This window comes from Drosophila subpulchrella, chromosome 2R (genome assembly GCF_014743375.2).
Source record: "Drosophila subpulchrella strain 33 F10 #4 breed RU33 chromosome 2R, RU_Dsub_v1.1 Primary Assembly, whole genome shotgun sequence".
NCBI classification, from domain to species: domain Eukaryota; kingdom Metazoa; phylum Arthropoda; class Insecta; order Diptera; family Drosophilidae; genus Drosophila; species Drosophila subpulchrella.
In genome coordinates this window covers 2,927,133-2,946,624 of record NC_050611.1, presented here as the reverse complement: position 1 = coordinate 2,946,624, position 19,492 = coordinate 2,927,133, and the positions used below count along the sequence as shown (strand labels likewise).

Genomic DNA, 19,492 nt, shown 5'->3' with positions numbered 1-19,492 from the left:
TATTTGCCACTATACTCGAAGTGAAACCCCAAACTTTTTTGTAGAAAAATGTGGGAGGCATTTGTAAAAAGGGCAGCGATTCACTTTACTTTCCTTGTTTGTCTTTCCCTGCATTTTATTTTGTTTTCGCCATTCGATGAATATTTTATTTGCAATTGTTGTTGCTGTCTGCCCTATCTCCCCATAAATTTTACATTCTCCAGCCAGTACTTCTTTTATTTTTACTCGCTGTGTTCCAAATGATTTAATATGCAGAGTCGTAAATTCCATTCAAAAGTTTCTGGCACTCAAATCTCAGTGTGTATTTTTTTGCTGTGGGTATGTGTTTTTTGCACCTCTAACTTGGCATTACGTGAGTTGTCTGCCCCGGAGAGACTGGAAGTCGAACTTTGAGAGGGAAACAAATCAATGTCTTTCGTTCAGACCCCAAGTCCCCCACACCTTTCTAATCCATCGATGAAATTGCATTCGCCTGTGTATCTGTGTTTGTTTTAATATGCGTTAAGCGCGACGGCTCCTGATGCACAGTAAAAATCTATGTACTATTCTTATGCATTTTCTGAAATTTTATAATAAAGCTGTACAAGCGGACAAGCTTTATTTCAATTTTTAGTTGGCATTATATATATATTTTTTAGAATTTTTATATAACTATAATATTTTTAAAAATAAAAATCAAGTGGCTGCCTTTTTCTGCGTGCTTCTGTTGTTTTCCCAACTTGCCACACTTCGATTTAGATTTACCACCCAGCACCCACAGCCCCCGCAGCACTAAAAACTTCAACGAAATGCATTTGCGGTTGAAGTTTTTTTGTTTGCTTTTTCGCTGTTTTTTATTTTTGGTTGCATTTGTCACAAGTTGTTGCTGTTGCTGGCGCTTCACTGTTTGTGCAACGTGTTTGCGGCTGTGTTTGCCGAGCTTAAGTTTATTTTCAATTTCAGCCAAAAAATAATATCATGTTTGCCTTCGCTGTGCAACCAAATCATATGTTAAATAAATACAGCATTTTGTTCTATGAAATTGCAATTTTCATTCTCTAAGCTGTGCGATCCGAGTAGGGACACACTTAAAAGCGCAATTTATTGGCCATATTTATTGTAAATCATGGAGCGCAGAAATGGGGTAGCAGCGGAAAATGCGAAGAAAAATACGAGAAAGCCAAAGTCTTGCCGATGCGGTTGTGTTCAAGTTGCCGCAAATTGTGGCATTGCTGCTTTTGCTGCTGCTGCTGCTGCTGCTGCTCCATCCTCAACCACTTTTTCCACTTTTTTCAGTGGCGTGGCGATTCGTCTAAAAATAGCTTTTCCACACGCTTTCAGTGTGTTAAAAATAACATAATATTTTTCATAGTTCTTATAGCTGTTGCTTTTGCACTTTGCGCTCAAATTGAAGAAATGTGTTGCCAGTTTGCGTGTTGCCAGAGGGAACGGAGGGTTCTGGGCGCTTGAAGCTAATAGTTAATAAAATGCCAGAACCCTTAAAGCCAGTCACAGTGCCCGCTCACCCCTCCCCGCCCCGAATCCCTTGGCCATAATCAAAGTCAACAGCAAATGTACCTGTTAGCATGCCCGGCACTCGCACACATGTGTGCACCTGCCTGTGACTCGACTTGACTTGAGGTTGAGGCGAGTTGACTTTGCCGCCTGTCACTCTACCCTACAAGAGGGTATCTCAATAGTGTATCATATCTGTAAAATATATATTTCGAAATCAATACAATGGTACAATTAAAGTTTTAACTAGTTCAAGAAATTCGACTTAAGTTGAAGCTCTTTAAAATGATTAAGTCAGATAATATTATAATTAGAGGGCCTAGGAAATTCTTCAGTTTTTATTAGGTCTTAGCCTGAATCAAACAAGAATAGTATATCTTATGATTTTATATTTAGTGATATTAGGAAATTCTTAAGTACAAGAATTTCAATATGGTTGTAGTTCTTATATACATATGTTAGATATTATGAAATTTAGGGGATTTTTTAAAACTCTTTAGTGTTTTATTAGGTGTTAATCTGAATCAAAAATTATAAGAAATAAATGCGTATATCTAATAATTTTATATTTATTTTAATACGGTTTTTGAATACGGTTAAATAATTTAAGCCATAAAAAAGTTTCGAAGGTTTTTTGATTAAATGGTGATTAGGCTCTATTGAAAAATATAATCGTAATCTATTTTATAAATAAATATTCAGGAATAGGTTTCTAACATTATATATTGAAATGTTTTATTTCCCATCTACCTCCTCGGCCTGACTATTAATGCTAGAGTATTCTTCTGTTCGGCTTTTGAGACTAATCTCAACCTTATGGTTTCCCCTCTCACCTGAGTTGTCTGTGGCAGGCTTTAATGCCTGCGTGTCATGAATGGCATCGCAATGTTTCCACTTTAGGGCTGCCTGCAAGCATATATGTACGTACAGAGTTGGCTGATAAAATTATGACATATGAAACTTTGGCTGACATCGGACTAAGCCCGGGCGAAAAGGCATGCAAAGCTGTCTCCTGTTTCTGGCTCCCTTTTAGCCTTTTGTTTCGGCGATTCGCCCCACCATTCCATTCTGGCCATAAACATGCACACAACATGGCCTGATAAAGCGACCCGGCCAAGTTGAGCTCCTCAACGTGCACTTGATTAAAGTGACTAAGAATTGGCGATTGGGGACTCTTGGGGGCAAGGCATTAAAGTGGGCGGGTGGCGTTGGCTGAGGTCACGAATTTTCCTAGGTAATTCCGTGGCAGCAGCAATCGTTAATGGCCAGCAAGCACATTATGTTACGTATACGCCGCATGGGCGTCGTCAGCACAAAACTTGTCGAAGGAAGAACAAGTGGCGGCAAAGAAGGAGAAAGGCACCCAAGTCGAAGGACTCTCCCTTGAGAGCTGATGTTGTCATTGTGACTGCACATTTGCTGTTTTAATTAAAACGAAATTAACCCGGTCCAATGGCAGAATGGGGCAGATGTTTGTGGCAGTTGTGGGCGAGCGGACACAACCGCGCTGATGTAAGCCACATTTTTAATATAAATTGTAATGTGTTGAAAATTTCTCTGCGGCTGAAATGCAATTACCAGGTGTGAGTGGTTGTGGTGCCAGCGAAGTTAATGCGTATCAAACAACAATGTAAGGAAGGTGAAAAAGTTGATTGGATGTCGTCACTCAAGGAGTTGAAGTTCATTCATAAATTTATAATTAATTTGTACAGATTAAGGGGGACTGTAATGAAAGCTTTACTGTCCTTACAGGTCACAAAATACTTAACATATTGGTCAGTTTTTTATATTTATTATATTTCTCTACAAGTCTTTTATGAATATATTAATTGAAGTAGAAGAGGTCGACAATTTAAGGCTGTTGAAGTGGGCTAGCTAATTTTAAGAAACTAAAAACTTTTAGAATATTTTCAAAAGTAGGGCTTCAAAAGAGGTCATATAATTTAATACCTGTGTTAGCTGTTATCGTTTCTGAAGAGATTACTTTAAAGTACTATATTTCGCCATTCATCCCAGTTTTTTCACACCATATTGCCATCTGATACTATTTTCCTCGCTTTGTACTCCCTGAAAGTACAGAAAAGAATCGCGCGAACAAGTTGATGATGATCCGATTAAAACTCTTATCAGTTAGTTATTCCTCCCACCAACAGGAAAATTCCTATGGAGCGCCAACTTAGATTGCCCCAGCAGTTGGGGGCGAAGATTCGAGGGGCGGAGGGCTGGAGCAAAATAAATTCTGTTAACAGAAGAGGCAACAGAAAGGGGCAACCAAGTCCGGCAAAAAGGCGCAACGAAGCGGCAACAAAGTTTCAGTTTCAGCTTTTTATATATATATTTATTTTTTATTTTTTCGCCAACTCTTTATGCGAAAGGGTGCAGGGTGCCGGGAAAAGGGAGGGGTGGCCGGAACAAAAGGCCGACCAGGGCTACAAATTTCACTGGCTTTGAATAAGTTGGCTTTTTGTTTCAGTCCCGGCCGCCCATCTTATAAATAAAAACATATTTATGCAAGGCTAAGACCAAGGATAAGGATGATCCTTTTCGAAACTGCCGGATAAGTGCTGCAGCAACTTTGGCCGCGAACAAAGGGGCTGCGGGCAAAGTGGCAATTTTTATGTATTTATTTGCCCGGCCTGCGGGCAAAAGAGGCGATTGCAACTGCGAAATGAAATTTATTGCAGGTCGCGACGTTTTTTGTAATTAAATGTTTGGTCAGTGGGCAAACTTTAACTCGGCGCTGGCAAAAACAATGTCTCGGAGCTGCCTGAAAGCCAAATTGCAACAAGCTCTCGGCCGCATCAATTTCGTAATAAATTCTCAGAGCCAAAAGAATACGGCTAAAAAACGAAGGTATTTGGCCTTGATGGTGGGCGTGGTCGTGCTCGTGGCCAGCCCCTCTCTGTGTTGCACAAAGTTCTTTCGAAATGCCCAGCATAATTTATTTGCTTTGTTGTAGCTGCGTTTTTGAGTTTCTTCTGAAACGCCCTGGAAACATGCAAATTAACTACAATTTTGATATTATTTGATCCCCGACGCCCTCTCCAAAGCTACAGCTGGGGTCAAAATAATAGCAGTCCTTCACTTATAAACGGATTGTTGGTCTGTTGTTTATAAGTAAAGTATTTAAAAAGCTGAAATTTATATTTCCAAATTATTTATATTTAAATTAAATTAATTTGGTTCTTTATTTTTAAGGATTTAACATGATAATGATATATGAAATGTATATATAATCCTATAATCTTAAACAACACAGTCCATGTTCTTTGTTTGCCTCTTCATCGTATGCCTTTATTTGTTTTATGTTTTTTCCATCAACCTTTTTGTGTTTCGTGGTTGCTGCTTTAGTTCTTGTTATTGTTTTATGATGCTATAAGCCGCTAATTTGGTTAATTATGGGTTTTCGATTGTCATTCTCCGTATCAAAGGGGGGCTTTAAAGAATCCCAAAGAATTTGCTTCTGATGTCATAATGTGAAGTCATGTGTGTGAGAGAGTGAGGTTGAAGGTTTTTGGTCAAAATAAACAGGCAAGATAAAAATAAACGAACTTTGGCCAAATCCAATGGACGTATAACCATCTGAACTTGCGAGAATAAAATATTATTTCACATTTTGCGTGAAAACATTTGGATGGAAGGCAAAACAACTTGACATACAATTTGAAAAGCACACATTCAGCTCAAAATGCCTGAATTTCCTAGCGCACAATGTACATTTATTTTATGCCATTTTCCATGCCAGCTACAGTTACACATTGAGTTTTGAATTTCAAATGCTGCATTCGTACATTTGTGAATTTTCCGATTGCTCATTGTTTTGCTGCCGCTGTTCTCTGTAAAAGGGAAATTGAAAATTGGAAATTTTGCCTATGCCAGCTGGCTGGCAACTTCAATTGTATTCAAATACTGCCGACATAAATTATCATTTTGTGAGCCAAAGTGCATGCGGCGCCCCCGAAGGCCCAACTTCCTACCTTCAACCTTTTGTGTGGGCTGCAGTGGCCTTGTTACTAATAACCTCAATATGAGTTACACACCAACAACGCCTCTCTCGGCCATCTTCCATTTGTTGTTCCAAAGGGTAAAAGTCTTGGGGTTCTCATGTTTCTCGCCGAGAGTTTTCCCTTTTCGGTTTCACTTTTCACCAGTCGAGTTCTCAGATTCGGATTCAAGTGCATGACGAGCAGGGAGGGCGGGGAAAATGGCTATGGCTAAAATGGTGAAAGGGGGGAGTGTGAAGTCTTGGCCAAGATGAAGCCAGCCACAGCAGCTGAAGCTCATGAGGCCTGATAATTAGAGTACAAATCTGCTTGCAAAGCTCCAGCGAGCAAGGGAAAGTTGGAAAAGCAAGGGTATCCATAAGATAGTAATGCATCGCTCATAGCTTGCGCATATGTATGTAGAGCAGATGGCAAGATGCGTGCCATAACTGTATACGGATAAATGCATAAATTGATGATCGGCAGCGGCATGCTGAAAAAGCAAATTACCAACAATTTAACAAGAACCGTTAAGGCAGAGAGCCACGTTCATTAGCCGCTCCATCGGCTCCTGCTCCTCGCATTTCCGCATCTGTGCCAGCCATCTATCTACGGGCATCTCTCCGGCGATCCCCTATCCCACCATCCTATATCCCCAATCCCCAATCCCCATCGCAGCCATCGCCATCCCATCGCATCCCATCAGCTACAAATTGTATCGAGTGCAATGCATAGAATTTATTGCTTCCTGCCAGCGCGCGATGCCAAAACCCAAAACTCCGACTGCAACTCGAACTCAAAGTCAAACTGAAGCCGAAAACTAAAAACCGCCAACGACCGCAGCAGCTGCTGAGGCCGGACTGGCAATTATGCCATTTGACATAATTCATAACTGCCGCTGCAACGGTACACTCGGAAAAAGTTTTTAAGCAAGTCATTACTATAAAAATATATTAATTACATCCTTGAACAGTAGGAAAGACACTCCTCTACTTGCACGTAAAATAATTTTTTTTAATTTTTGGAACCCTGCTACCATCTTATACCATGTGAACAGAGGTGGACAAACTACTTAAACTCTTGTGACTTTTGTTTGACTTAAGATATAATGGATATTGAAATGTAAATCTTCATATAGGCACCTTATATTTTTATTGGTATGCGTTTCAACAAAAATAGATACCAACTCTGGATGATATCTTAAATTGAAATTTTAAAATCGAGTTTAATAATAGACAAATCATGTTGAATCATCACTTATTTTTGTCGCCGTGCACTAAACGTCCAGTGCAACCAGTTTTGGTAGCAACTCTGATTCCCGGCCTTTGTTATCATCAATTTATGCGAACGAAAGTTGTTTGAACTGCGTCTTGGCTGCTGCAGCGGCAACTGCTGCTGATGAGGATGATGGGTATCAGTGGTTACATGAGGCAGATCCACGAGGGGTTCCTCACAAGGGGTTCCACGAGTGCATCCAGCAGGAAACTCTTCCTCCGGTTGACCACGTTGCCTGGCTTCGGCTTCTCCTGGGAATCAGGTTAGCCTGGCTCGTCGAGAGAAACCATATTTCTTCGCTTCTTAATAAATTGACAAAAGTTTGTCATATGCATTGTTAGCCAAGAGCCCCTTGGGCATAGTTCGGCCCCGGGCCGACCCCCCTTTGCAGCCCGCTCCACGCCCCTGTGGTCGAAACCCCCTTCGCGTTGGCCTATTTACCCGCTTCAGCGCCGAGTGGGTGGCTCTGGTCTTTGGCTTTGAGTGCGGAAAACTGCAACTGCAACTGCAGCTATGCTGTTTTGATGAACTTTGGGTTGCAACTGTGAAAATTCCTCCTTTCCCAATATTCTTCCTCTTTTATCCAATGCCCTATAACCTGAGCTCGTGGCTGCTTCTAGTTATTGAGGTATTTGGGTTAGAGATGGAGCAGGAAAACGAGTGCATCTAGAGGTGCGAGCTTGAACATGAGGTGTATAATAAATATAAATAAATTGAACTATTTTCAACTAAAATGTAGAAAACGAACTTAATTTACTTCGGCTTCCTTGTGTCCCATTCAATTTAGGCCAACTTACGACCCCCTATTTATATTTGCATTGCATCTCTTACTGAAAGATACAATTTTATTTCAATAAGTTTCTGTTAAACTTGTACAGAAGTTCCAGCCTTATTATATTTATCCCTATTTTCCTAGAGTATTTACCATTCGCTTGATTGCCCTTATTTTCTTTTTGAAGTTTACAACTTTGTCGGGTCCTCCTTTCATGTTATGAATTGAAACTAGCGCCCAAAGAGCATTTGAAAACTGTTTGCCGCAAAGAATCCGCTGCTCCCCCGCCCGATTGTATGTGGGGGAATTTAATTAAAGTAGCACCAAAGTCTGGACTCGTCCGTCCATTTTATTTGGCTAAAAAGAAGGCAGTTGCAGTTGCATTCAACATGAGCAGCGGCAAACAAAACTGCTGGCTCTAATTACCTGTGCATAAACTTTTCCCAGTAAATGTTCGTATTTATTTTCGTAGCTGAGCCATTTTTTCGAGGCTTTTGCTGGCTGGCGAACATGCAACACAGCAACAGTTGCCAGTGCAGTGTGTTCTAGTTGTTTATGCATTATTCACATATTTATGCTGCATGCTCAGTTTCAGTTTCAGTTCACTGGGCTTTATTTTTACTTTCAGCTTACTGCAAATGTGGCACATGACGACGGCACAGTTTGCAATCAACAAAAGGAGAAAGGGCGGCTCTTCGTATTTGTTTGGAAAACATGTGGAAATCCCGCTGGTGGGCCAAAAGTTTTCAGCAGTCATCCAAGAATTTTCACTTTTCATTGCTGCAGGGCAGCGGCTTCGTTGCATGCCGCATGCAACAATAAACAGAAGCAGCAGCAGGCTCAGCCTTGTTACTGATTATTGTTATTTGTCAATGATTTAATTCTGATTCGACTTGATTGACACACACTCGAAAGTCTGTCCCAATCATTTGCCAGTCACTTCAGACTGTTGCAATCCCAGTGGCAAGTTGCAGCGGTTCAAGGTTGCCGGTAAACAAAGGCCCAGAAACGTTGTTCAATGCTAGATTGCATAATCGATTGTCTAGCCAAAATTCATCGTTTTAGTTAAGTCAAAGTGGGATTTTTGTGATCTGAGCAGCCTCCCCTTCGGGTCTTTAGTGGCAAATTGCATTTTACATGCATGGCCGCAAAACTAATTACCAACTGAAAGTGTCAGGCCATTGAGGCCGGCCCTTGTTGTCGAGTGTTCATTTGGCTGGAGTTCTCTCGGTTCAAGTGTCAAGTTGAAAAAGTTTGTCTGCAACAAAGGCAGTGAAATAAAAAACAGCAAACTAGACCTACACAAAATGCTCATACGTAACTTTAAGTGCAGCAGACAACATGAAAAATTTACAAAGCCCAAAAAAGATCACAAAAAATAAAATGGAAACAGAAGAGGAAGAATCAAAGGGGTTTTGAAGTTAAATATAGAGGCCTGAGATACCCTGCAAATATAAATAAAGGTTCTTATTGCTTAAAAAAAAATTAAATTGGTTTAATATATCAACAAGACGTTAAGAAGATAATTGAATGAACATCACAAGTCACCCAAAGAAATCATAAACATCGTAAGAAATAGGGCACATAAAAACATGGCCGTAAAGTATAGCGCAAATACTGATTCTGGAAGGGCTTAAAAAGGGTATAAAAACGCCGTAGGTTATTAAAAATGTATGTGGAAGGAAAACAAACCAAAGATGTTATACTGAGAGAAAAGCGACAATAACACTTTGAGAATTTTGTGTTTGCATTTGTACTGAGAAGTAATGGAAAAAGTAGTATATTTTTATTTAGATAAAATTAAAAAAGGTAGTAAAAATATGATCTAACCTTAACTAAAAGTCCTTTATTCAAATCAAAAACTAACGCTCTAAAAATTTATTTTACTACTGTCTTTACAGTCAAAAGGCACGTTACAGTAGAAAGTCATTTAAATATTAACTACGGTTGTGATAACATCGATAATTGCTTAAAAAAAAATTAAATTGGTTTAATATATCAACAAGACGTTAAGAAGATAATTGAATGAACATCACAAGTCACCCAAAGAAATCATAAACATCGTAAGAAATAGGGCACATAAAAACATGGCCGTAAAGTATAGCGCAAATACTGATTCTGGAAGGGCTTAAAAAGGGTATAAAAACGCCGTAGGTTATTAAAAATGTATGTGGAAGGAAAACAAACCAAAGATGTTATACTGAGAGAAAAGCGACAATAACACTTTGAGAATTTTGTGTTTGCATTTGTACTGAGAAGTAATGGAAAAAGTAGTATATTTTTATTTAGATAAAATTAAAAAAGGTAGTAAAAATATGATCTAACCTTAACTAAAAGTCCTTTATTCAAATCAAAAACTAACGCTCTAAAAATTTATTTTACTACTGTCTTTACAGTCAAAAGGCACGTTACAGTAGAAAGTCATTTAAATATTAACTACGGTTGTGATAACATCGATAGTTGCATTATCGAAAGTTTCAGTTTTCCCACCGATAGTATCGATACTATCGAAAATGATGGAATCCCAATACTTAAAGAACCAATCAATTTACATTTTTCTATCGGTAAAAAAAAACACAAACAAATTTTGATCCTGAACGTACCCTTTAAAGGAAACAACCTGAATTCACTCAATTATTCGTTTATATTCCTTTATTTATTCTCTATAAAAACATTTTTTTAAAGCATTACTATATTCCGTGGTCCAAACTGTTGATGGCTGTAAAATTTTACATTTATTGATAGTTCCAATAGTGCAATCGATTGTTTATTGCAAATCGCCTATTGATTTTCAAATAAATCTTGTTCGGACTCTTTTCTAATTTCGATATTAAGTTCAATTTCAAGTATTTTTCGCAGTGTAGGAAAACGAATTTTTCTATTTAGTTTTTTCGTCGCTGTGTCGCTGAAAAATGGCTGCAACATAAAAATTGACCTCAGCGACAAAAGGCGGCCAACGACGCCGGCAACTTTAGGAAGCGAATACAGCCGGCCAGAAGGGGAGATCTGGGGCTGCCCAGGGGCGCTGGCAGAAGGGGGGCACGGGGGCGCAGCACACACTCAAAAGTAGAGCAGCAATGGCAAACTGGCCCGGACCAAGTCGCAGCAGCAGCAACAACAACCGGCTGGCCAAATGCGATCAACAACCAGCCAACGAACATATTGCAGCCAAGTTGGAGCTCGGAGGTGGGGAGGGGGTCGTGTCTTTGGTGGGCAGACAAATTACAGTAGCCAGATTTTCTCGTCTTCAATGTTGTTTTGCATTTTGCACTCGGCCACGCCCAACGCCCCCCCGTTGTTGCTATTTAAGTTGATGTTGCTGCTGCTGCTACACGCGCTGAACATGTTTTTTGTGCTCTCGCTACTCTTGGCTCTATCTTTTTGTTTGGCCTGTAGTTTTTTTACTTTTTTGCAGTTTCTAATGCTCTCAAGAATGTGGTTTACTTTTTGGATGAGTTAACAAGCTAGCCAGAGTGCATGTTCTGGCCATTGTTGCCGCATGCACACGTTTCTATGGCCACCTCGAATTTGTCGCAGAAAGTGTTTGCTCTAACGACTCGTACATCAGATTGGAGTGATAATTCAAGTCGAATATGCGACGTGCCTTGGGGAATAAATCAATTTATGTTTACTTTTTTAACTCTCCTCGCCCAATAAATGTCTCATGAATTTGTATGCCCAATGATTTAAGGCCTGACAAATTACTAAAATATATTTTACCTTGTTTGCTCGTTTCAGAAAAGCTTCTGAATTGGTTTCGCCGCATCTGAACGTGTTTGTTTGGGTAAGTTGGGGATAAACGATTGTAAATATTAATAAATTAGCTTATTTATTTATTTTGGTAGCTGGCGAAATTCTATATAGATTTCGTTAATGATAAGCCCTAAAATAATAAAACAGGATGACATATAAGAAATTAGAAACAGTTATTCATACAAATATTGATTATAAAATCCAGGATTGCAATGAAAAAATTATTTCTATCATAAGTAAAACCCATTTAACTTTATAAAAATAACATGATCTAGTTTTGGGATCTAAAAGCCGCTCCCATTTCGCATTCGTTTGGCATGGGTTCGAGAGCAAGAGCCATGGCATTGCTATTTCCCTGCAATTTATTAAAAATAAATGCAAATCAAAAGCCAGAAACCAACTCTGTGCCAAATGTGTCAATTGGGGGAACCTCTGCCCCTGCTCCCCCGAATTTCCGACTCTTTCGGCTGGTGCTAAGTGCGTTGGCCTAACGGCAACTTTCTGGCTTATTTATGCCTGTGACAGCTCGCAGAGGCCCATATGGTAATGAGGCCTAGTTCTGTTGACCGTAAATGGATTACCAACCAATATTACAGCGCTCACTTTTCCTTTACCGCCATTAGCCGCGGAGGAGATGGCCTCAAGTTGAGTCATAAGATGGCATTAGCTTGATTATGGCTCTGGCAGAGTGTTTAATACGCACTTGATGCCACCTCTCACTCTGGGCCTTTTTGGCCAACAAGCTCGGTGAGGCGTGGCCCCATTTGCCGCTGACGTCTTTTTCGGTTTGGCCAAGAGGGGGAAGCGGGGAAGGCGGAGGGGGTTCCGACCTGCCCACGCTTCTCGAGATTTATGGCCAAGTGTGCGCTCGGCGTCAGCGTCGCTCATTCTCAATCTAAATCTGAATCTGACTCTGATGGTGACTTATTTATGTGACTGGCGGGCTGCTGTTGCTCTCGCAAGAGGCGTGGGCAGCTCCACGACTCCAAGTGCTGTTCGCCGCCTTTCCGCGCGTTTTTCGGCAGCCCAAAACGGTTGCAAAGTGCTCTAATGCAGGGAAAGAAAAAAGTCGTAATAGGTTTTAGCCATATAATCTTATAAGCCGTTCTCTGGCTTAATATAATTTTTATTTTAAAAGTCACAATTTGCGTTATTTTTCATTAAAAACAAAAATGTTATTTCACTGCTATATTTTTAAAGCTACGATGTTTATTTTTATTGTAATAAATAAAATTCCCAAATAACTTTTATTTTTGACATCCAAAATCTGACAAATTGATATGTATACATATATATATATCATGTAAATGGTATTATTGTCTTAATTATAAAAACACTTATTTACGGTCCTGTATATTACTCTTTGTATAAACAAAAAAAAAGTCTTTTATTTAGCTATAATTTATTTTATTTTTTAAGTGTTGAATTTAAAAACTGTTTGGTTTCTAAGTTTTATAAAAAAATGAATATATGTATTGTTTTTTTTTCAAAATGAATATATTGATAAAAAAACTATGTTTTCAGTGAAAAACTTTTCACATTTTAAATATGCTTGGAACTTTTGTTTTTCATATACCTACTATTCGGATAAGAAATGTTATAAATATACTAAAGATTGTTTTGTTAGAATTTGTTTAAGTTTGATAAAGAACACCAAATGTCGAAAAATACCCTCTGTTTGAGCAACTATAGTACAATTTAAGCTGTAGTAATCCGATTTAATTCCTTTTTTTTTGTATTTATTTCTCTAAAACCTCTTCTTTAAAAATACATTTTTGATAGTTAAAATGAAATAGTAGTAAAATGGAATTTGTTTTTAAAATGTAATTATAATTTTAACACCTAATATCTAAAGCCTTATATCCAAAAATGAGAGCAACAAACTGTTTAGGAATGTGGAAGATATTTTTCAAAAACGAGCTCCTAAAATGTTAATTTATTTTTGACTCTATGCAGCGCGTTTCCCTTTAGTGAAATTAGTAAGCCGCGTTCCGGACTCGCAATCTTTGATTTATTGCTAATTTCGGCAGCGAGAAATTCCCTTAGCCGTGGCAGTTGCAATTCGGTAGCATTTTGTTGCTTTGACACCAATTGGTGTTTTCGGCTGTCTGTGGCACGCTATTGTGCATTGTTGCTGCTGCGATGTTGCTGTTGCCGTTGCTAGTGTTGCTGTTGCTCTGGGGATGTTGCTGTTGCTGGTGTTGCATGTCAGTCACTCAAATGGCTGACAGCCAGCGAACTTCGTGTTCGAGTTCGAGTTGATTTTGCTGCAGAAGCTGTGCGGCAGTTCAGGCCGCCTCAAGTGGCCCACTGAAGGTCAGGCAATTGGTGTTGCTATTGCCGTTGGTGTTGCTCCCATTGTGGCCGCTGATATTGCTGCTATTTCTGTTGTTGCTGCTGCCATTGCATCCCAAAAGTGATCGAAACAATGTGTCGAGAGCCATCGAATTTAAGCACTTGAATGGTCAATGCCGCTTTTGTGGTCACACTTGAAATTGTTTGTTTTAATATTTTTTTGGCTAACAAAGGCCAAGAAGGATTACAACAGTTCAAGTGTATATATAAAACATGTTCATTAAATATGTTCATTATATTAAATAAATTCATTATATTATATCATGATCATCACAAATACTTTTTTTAAAATTAAAATATAAACAATAGCAAAACACACTTTTATTTTATTATTTTTCTGTAAGTATTAACATTTTAGGAGCTTTCATTATTGATATTTCTTTACCCCACCCTTTTGTCAAAAGAATAAATATAAATTCAAAATAATTTTCTGTCTGCGGTAAGGACCAACAAAGACTGAAAATATTTAACTGTCTTCGAGCTTTATATATTATTCTGCCTATTGAATATTGATGTCCCAACCGAAATTCCATGACTCAATCTTGAGCAATTTTGCTCGCAAAAAACAATCAAAAAGTCAAACAAAACAAAACATTTGGCATATCATGAATATTTTATGAACTGAACCCAAACCCGTTTCGTTCGCCACTCGACTGCGACTTCGACTGCGACTTTAACTTCAACTTCAACTTCATCTTCGTCGGCGGATTCGTTCGACATTTCTCGCGCGGCTCACTCACTCGCCCTCATTACAAAACACAAATCATGCATTGCGTTTACTTAACGGTTAACAAAAAGCTGACAAATTTATTGTCGCCGGTGACATAAATATCGGTATCAGACTTCTGACCCACTGGAAATGTGTCAGGCGGCGTTGGCTGCCGCGGGTTTGCCAAAAGATCGTGCTGTAATTGACATATATACGGGTATATAGTATATCGCCATATATCAGGTTCTCATTATGCATGGCCTGGCCGAGACAAAAGGCTAAAATGGCGGAGAGAAACCGCTGAGAAAATAATCAAAAGCGTTCTCCGGAGTGTTTGTGTGGTCGCCGCTGCAAGATCAAAGGAATAAATACATGAAACTTACTTTTAATGAGGGTCACATGGCTCTCGCTGGCTATTTCCTTCTGAGGTTCATCTTTTTGAGCTAACAAATTCGGATTCTTATCTTGGCTGTGACACAAAAGCAAAACATTTAGCTCAATTAATATTTCCCAACGGGAATTGTTAGGCGTGTGATCCACTTAGGTTTTTAAACCAGTAGCAACAATTTGTCACTCTCCAATTCATTATCTCATTATATTTTATTAATATAATTTTACCTAATAAAAGTCCTCAATTACAAGGTATTGTTTTAGTTAAATCAATTTGTGGACCTAGTTGTCTCTCTGAATTAATTTTAAGTTTAATGAAACACCAATGATATGCTGCTGAAGTAATATAGAAATAATATTCTTAGATACAACATTAAAATCGTGTTATTTTAGTATTTTAAAAAACCTAATTAGGGTTTATTTAGGTTTTGGAATTTCTTCAAATATATTTGGGCAGCTCTCGAGGGTTTTCTTACATTCTTTCACTTTCCGCTTTTGTGGCCTGTATTTGGCACCATCTGATTAATTTTATGCATATTTTGGAGCTATCTTGCTAATGAACTGCTAAATGCCAAAAATGGGTTCTCGAAGCGCGTCTCAGAAATTTCACTTTTCCAACTGAGCATTGCGAATGCCATATCCCAACCGGTTACACACAATATCTAGTTTAAATTAATTTCTTTCTCCAGCTCAGGTTGCTTTGTTTTTTTGCCAATTTTAATTAAAACATTTCGGCTGAGTGAAAGTTTCCCCTTCGCATTAGCAAATGTGGCTTGTTTTTGCTTTTTTTTAATGGTCAATTGTCAGCTTCCGTTCTGCAAGGCAAAAAGCAGTCCAAAAGGCGGGAGAAGACGAAGATGAACAAAAGACAATTTTAATTAAGGCCCAAACAATGCACAATTTGTGGCGAATTAAATGACATTTTTCCACTTGACAGCCCGACGAGCGAAATGGCCAAAATGTGCGAAGCCAACAAATTGTGTAGCCAGTTAATTAATTGCCTTAATAGTTCACAGATGTTTACAGTTAAATGTGGATGTTATTGTCTTCTGCAGTTGTTTCGCTTGATGTTTTCATCATGCTGACTTCATTTGAATGCTTTTCGCTCGCCCAGCTTGAGCTCAAGCACTTGAGGTGCTTCACCATCCCAGTTTGGAGCTCGAAATGTCCTTCTGCCGAGCCAGCGAATTCTTAAGAGTGCATTGACTTCGGATCGAGCCCTGGCTTTTGGCCTGCAGTTCGCTTTGGCCAGGCCATGGGCTGAATTTAACACCTTTTTTGTTGCGGCCGCGCATGTAAAGGCCCAAAAGCAGAACTAGACAGAGTCGCAGTGCCAACAATGGTTGTTCTCTTGCTGTTGCAGCTGCCGCAACAATGACAACAGCAACAGCAGCAGCAGCAACATGGGAGCAGCAGCAGCAGCAGCAGCAACATCCATGGGCAAAACCCTTTAAAGGACAGCGGCAATGCACTCGAAAAACTGACGACCCAAGAGCATGAGTCGCAGAACGTGACGTGACGTGATGCGACTGACGAGCAGAAAACGGACAACCATCCGCATTTAAGTCTCAAATTGATTCTCCCCAGACAACAATGCGACCTTGCTTTTCTTGCAGTGCACACAGAGAGAAAATATTAATAAATGAAATGGTTAACTTTTTACACTGGTCGGCATATGTATTTTGACAAAATAAAAGTTAAGTATACTCATAACTTGAATTTACTTCTTGTAAACTATAGGCATCAATGGAAAGGTAATTTCAATGCCGTTTGAATGATACAATACATTTCTTTACCCATTCAGTACTTATTGAAAAGGACGAATTTGTGTAAATCAACTTTGAAATTTTTAAAAAAAACTTTTTTCCTCGTCTTGAAAACTTAAATTTTTTGATGCAAAAAGTTTCTTCAAACAAAAATAATAGTAACTGCAAAAAGAATTTTTCAAATATCATTTTGCTTATATTTTTTATGATTTTTTGAAGGTGACAATGTCGGAAAAAATTTGTATGAAAAAGACAAAAATATGGCTCAAATGCCTGTTTTTAAGCATTTTCAAAAATTCATAAAAAATATAAGAAAAATGATTTTTGAAAAATTCTTTTTGCAGTTACTATTGTTTTTGTTTGAAGAAACTTTTTGCATCAAAAAATTTAAGTTTTCAAGACGAGGAAAAAAGTTTTTTTTAAAAATTTCAAAGTTGATTTACACAAATTCGTCCTTTTCAATAAGTACTGAATGGGTAAAGAAATGTATTGTATCATTCAAACGGCATTGAAATTACCTTTCCATTGATGCCTATAGTTTACAAGAAGTAAATTCAAGTTATGAGTATACTTAACTTTTATTTTGTCAAAATACATATGCCGACCAGTGTAGATTGGTTGATTTTCATTTTTTAGGCAATTTATGTGTTTTATTCATACGTTTTTAAGCCTATGCCTTTGGTTCTTTAAAGTTTATTTATAAAACTCTATAAATACAATTAAAATAAATAAAAATTGTTGCGGTATTGTAAATCCCAGAATTTAGGCGAAAAAGTCAAAAATGATAATTCTAACCTTTAGAAGAGGTGGAGAGTGGAAAATAAATAGAATGGAGGAAGAGGAAGGAGGTGGACGATATTTCTAACGATGATTACAATTAAATAAATCGAATTAATTTATAGAAAATCAAAACTATACAAATTTGTTTTTTAAGCAAATTATGGCATACGTAGGTAATCAATTTTCTGGGAATACCATAAAGCTTTTTAATTATTATGTAGTCCAGTTATTTCGCGATTTTGGTCATATCGCCCACTGGTTTTAGATCTTTTAAATTCTTAAAACATTTGATTATAAAATTCCAGCATTTAATGACTTGATTTCTGAAATGAAAATACAATTGTTATTAAGGACTTAATATTTCTCTCTGTGCAAACGTCCTAAGCTGCCGTGGATGCAATCTGGGGCCCCTTAGAGACTTGACAATTGTTGGCCATAAAAGTGCTAAGCAGTTGGCCATTGGGCCCAGCATTAGAGCCACGCACTGCGGCCGCATCAACGAAAGTATAAACAAAAGACTTGGGCAACAAACTTGACCCACCCGGGCCGCTTTTTGCTGCTGCTGCCGCTGCTGCTGCTGCTGCTTTTTGCTGCACCACCTAAACAATGGCGCGTGCTGCGGCTTAAAGTTATAGCCAAAGCCAAAGCCATAGAGTCAAAGCCTGTTTTGGGCTGGCAATTGCGTATAGTGCTCCGAGTGCTGGCTGGCCAAAAACCTGCTCTGGTCATGAAACTCACTGCACATTGCTGGCATCGAGTTAGTTCTGCTTTCCGTGGCAGCGATCTAATAAAGTCGGGCCAAGTCAGCCCGGGCCATGTGGCTAACGAAAGTTATTTATGCACGAGCCAGTCTACTTAGGTCGGCCTGCATGCGTCATCGCTTGCTGTTCATAATTTATGCCAAGTCTTGGCCCAACCAGCAACCAGCCAACAACGAACAGCCAACAACGAACGGCAACCAGAGTTGCTGGCGTGGGTGTTAATGGCAAACAGAGCGGCAACAACAGCGGCAAAGACACAAAAGTGTTCAGCTGTGTGAGTGTGTGGAAAACTGGCAAGAACGATGCAGAAAAGTATTTCGACAAGGAACTACCCAACAGGAAGATACATTGGTTGTACTTCAAATTAAAGGGTAAACTATCTAAAAATTAAAAAACTATTTACTTCAAGAAATAACCTAGAAAGAGTTCTGTATACTTTTGAAACACTTAATAAATTGAGAACCAATAGTTCTTAAACTTCCTTTTGGCATTAAGGCCGTCAAAATTGGTTTTGCTTTCTTCGAAAGTTCGGAATTCTCAAAGAAATTACTATATTTTTAATTAATTTTTCTTTTAGTGCCAGGATTAATAAAAATATGAATGTATTTTGTAGGCACAAAGGCAAACGCAATAAGTGATTCCCATTTTTATGATGGAAGCAAAAATAAATTGAAAACAAATCATTCTTGGCCTTCAGGATATCATAAAATACTTCCAGCCGATTTTATTGCCCCAGCATTTATGGCGTGCTATTTCCAATACAATCCCCTGCAAAAATATACCCTTTTGCTCTGCAAAGACAGGGTATACGACCAGAACAGAACTGAACAGAACGGCGGAGTGGAATAGAACAGCAGCCATGCTGGCACAAGAGCAGCTCCGAAGGGTCGACGACTTCCAGCGCCCGCATCGCAGGAAGGAAGCCTGCCACGGCAACAGTCGTAACTGCAACTGCAACAGCAGCAGCAAAAGCAACAGCGGCAACTGCAGCAGCAACAGCAACAGCAGCTGGCAATGGCATAAAGCAAACAAATGGAAATTGTTTAAAGCCAGCTTTGGTTTATGGCCTTTTGCATGGAGCCGGGCCAATGCTAATTGCAAAGGAATGTCCAAGTCCACGGCAGCGGGCGTGGGTAGCTCTTGGCTGGCTCTTGGCCACAGTTAATTGCCAAAAGATAGGGAAGCCAACAACGAAGGTCCATCCGAAATAAATATGTTGGTTCTTACTGTGGTGCCGCAGAAAAAAACCCGGAAAAAAATGGTGGAAGAGGCAATTTAATTCTTACTAAAACATTGCAATTTAATTGAATCAAACAATAGTTTAAATATTATGTAAAGGCTTGGCACTTGACTACAAGGATTTAAAGAAATGCCTATACCACAAATATTTCCTTATTAGCCAAAAAGAAAACAGGGAAAACCCGCAATTCATTTCTTACCTAAAATATTCCAAA

The 19,492-nt window shown here is 38.8% G+C and overlaps 1 protein-coding gene across 2 annotated transcripts in view; it reads left to right on the top strand.

Annotated features, from left to right (window-relative positions):
• Positions 1 to 19,492, top strand: part of LOC119549902 — a 90,106-nt gene that overhangs the window by 16,389 nt on the left and 54,225 nt on the right. For both annotated transcript variants that reach the window (XM_037858212.1, XM_037858211.1), the window contains one exon: positions 11,263 to 11,308. The gene's annotated coding sequence lies outside the window, so the exon portion shown is untranslated. The remainder of the gene's footprint in view (positions 1 to 11,262; positions 11,309 to 19,492) is intronic.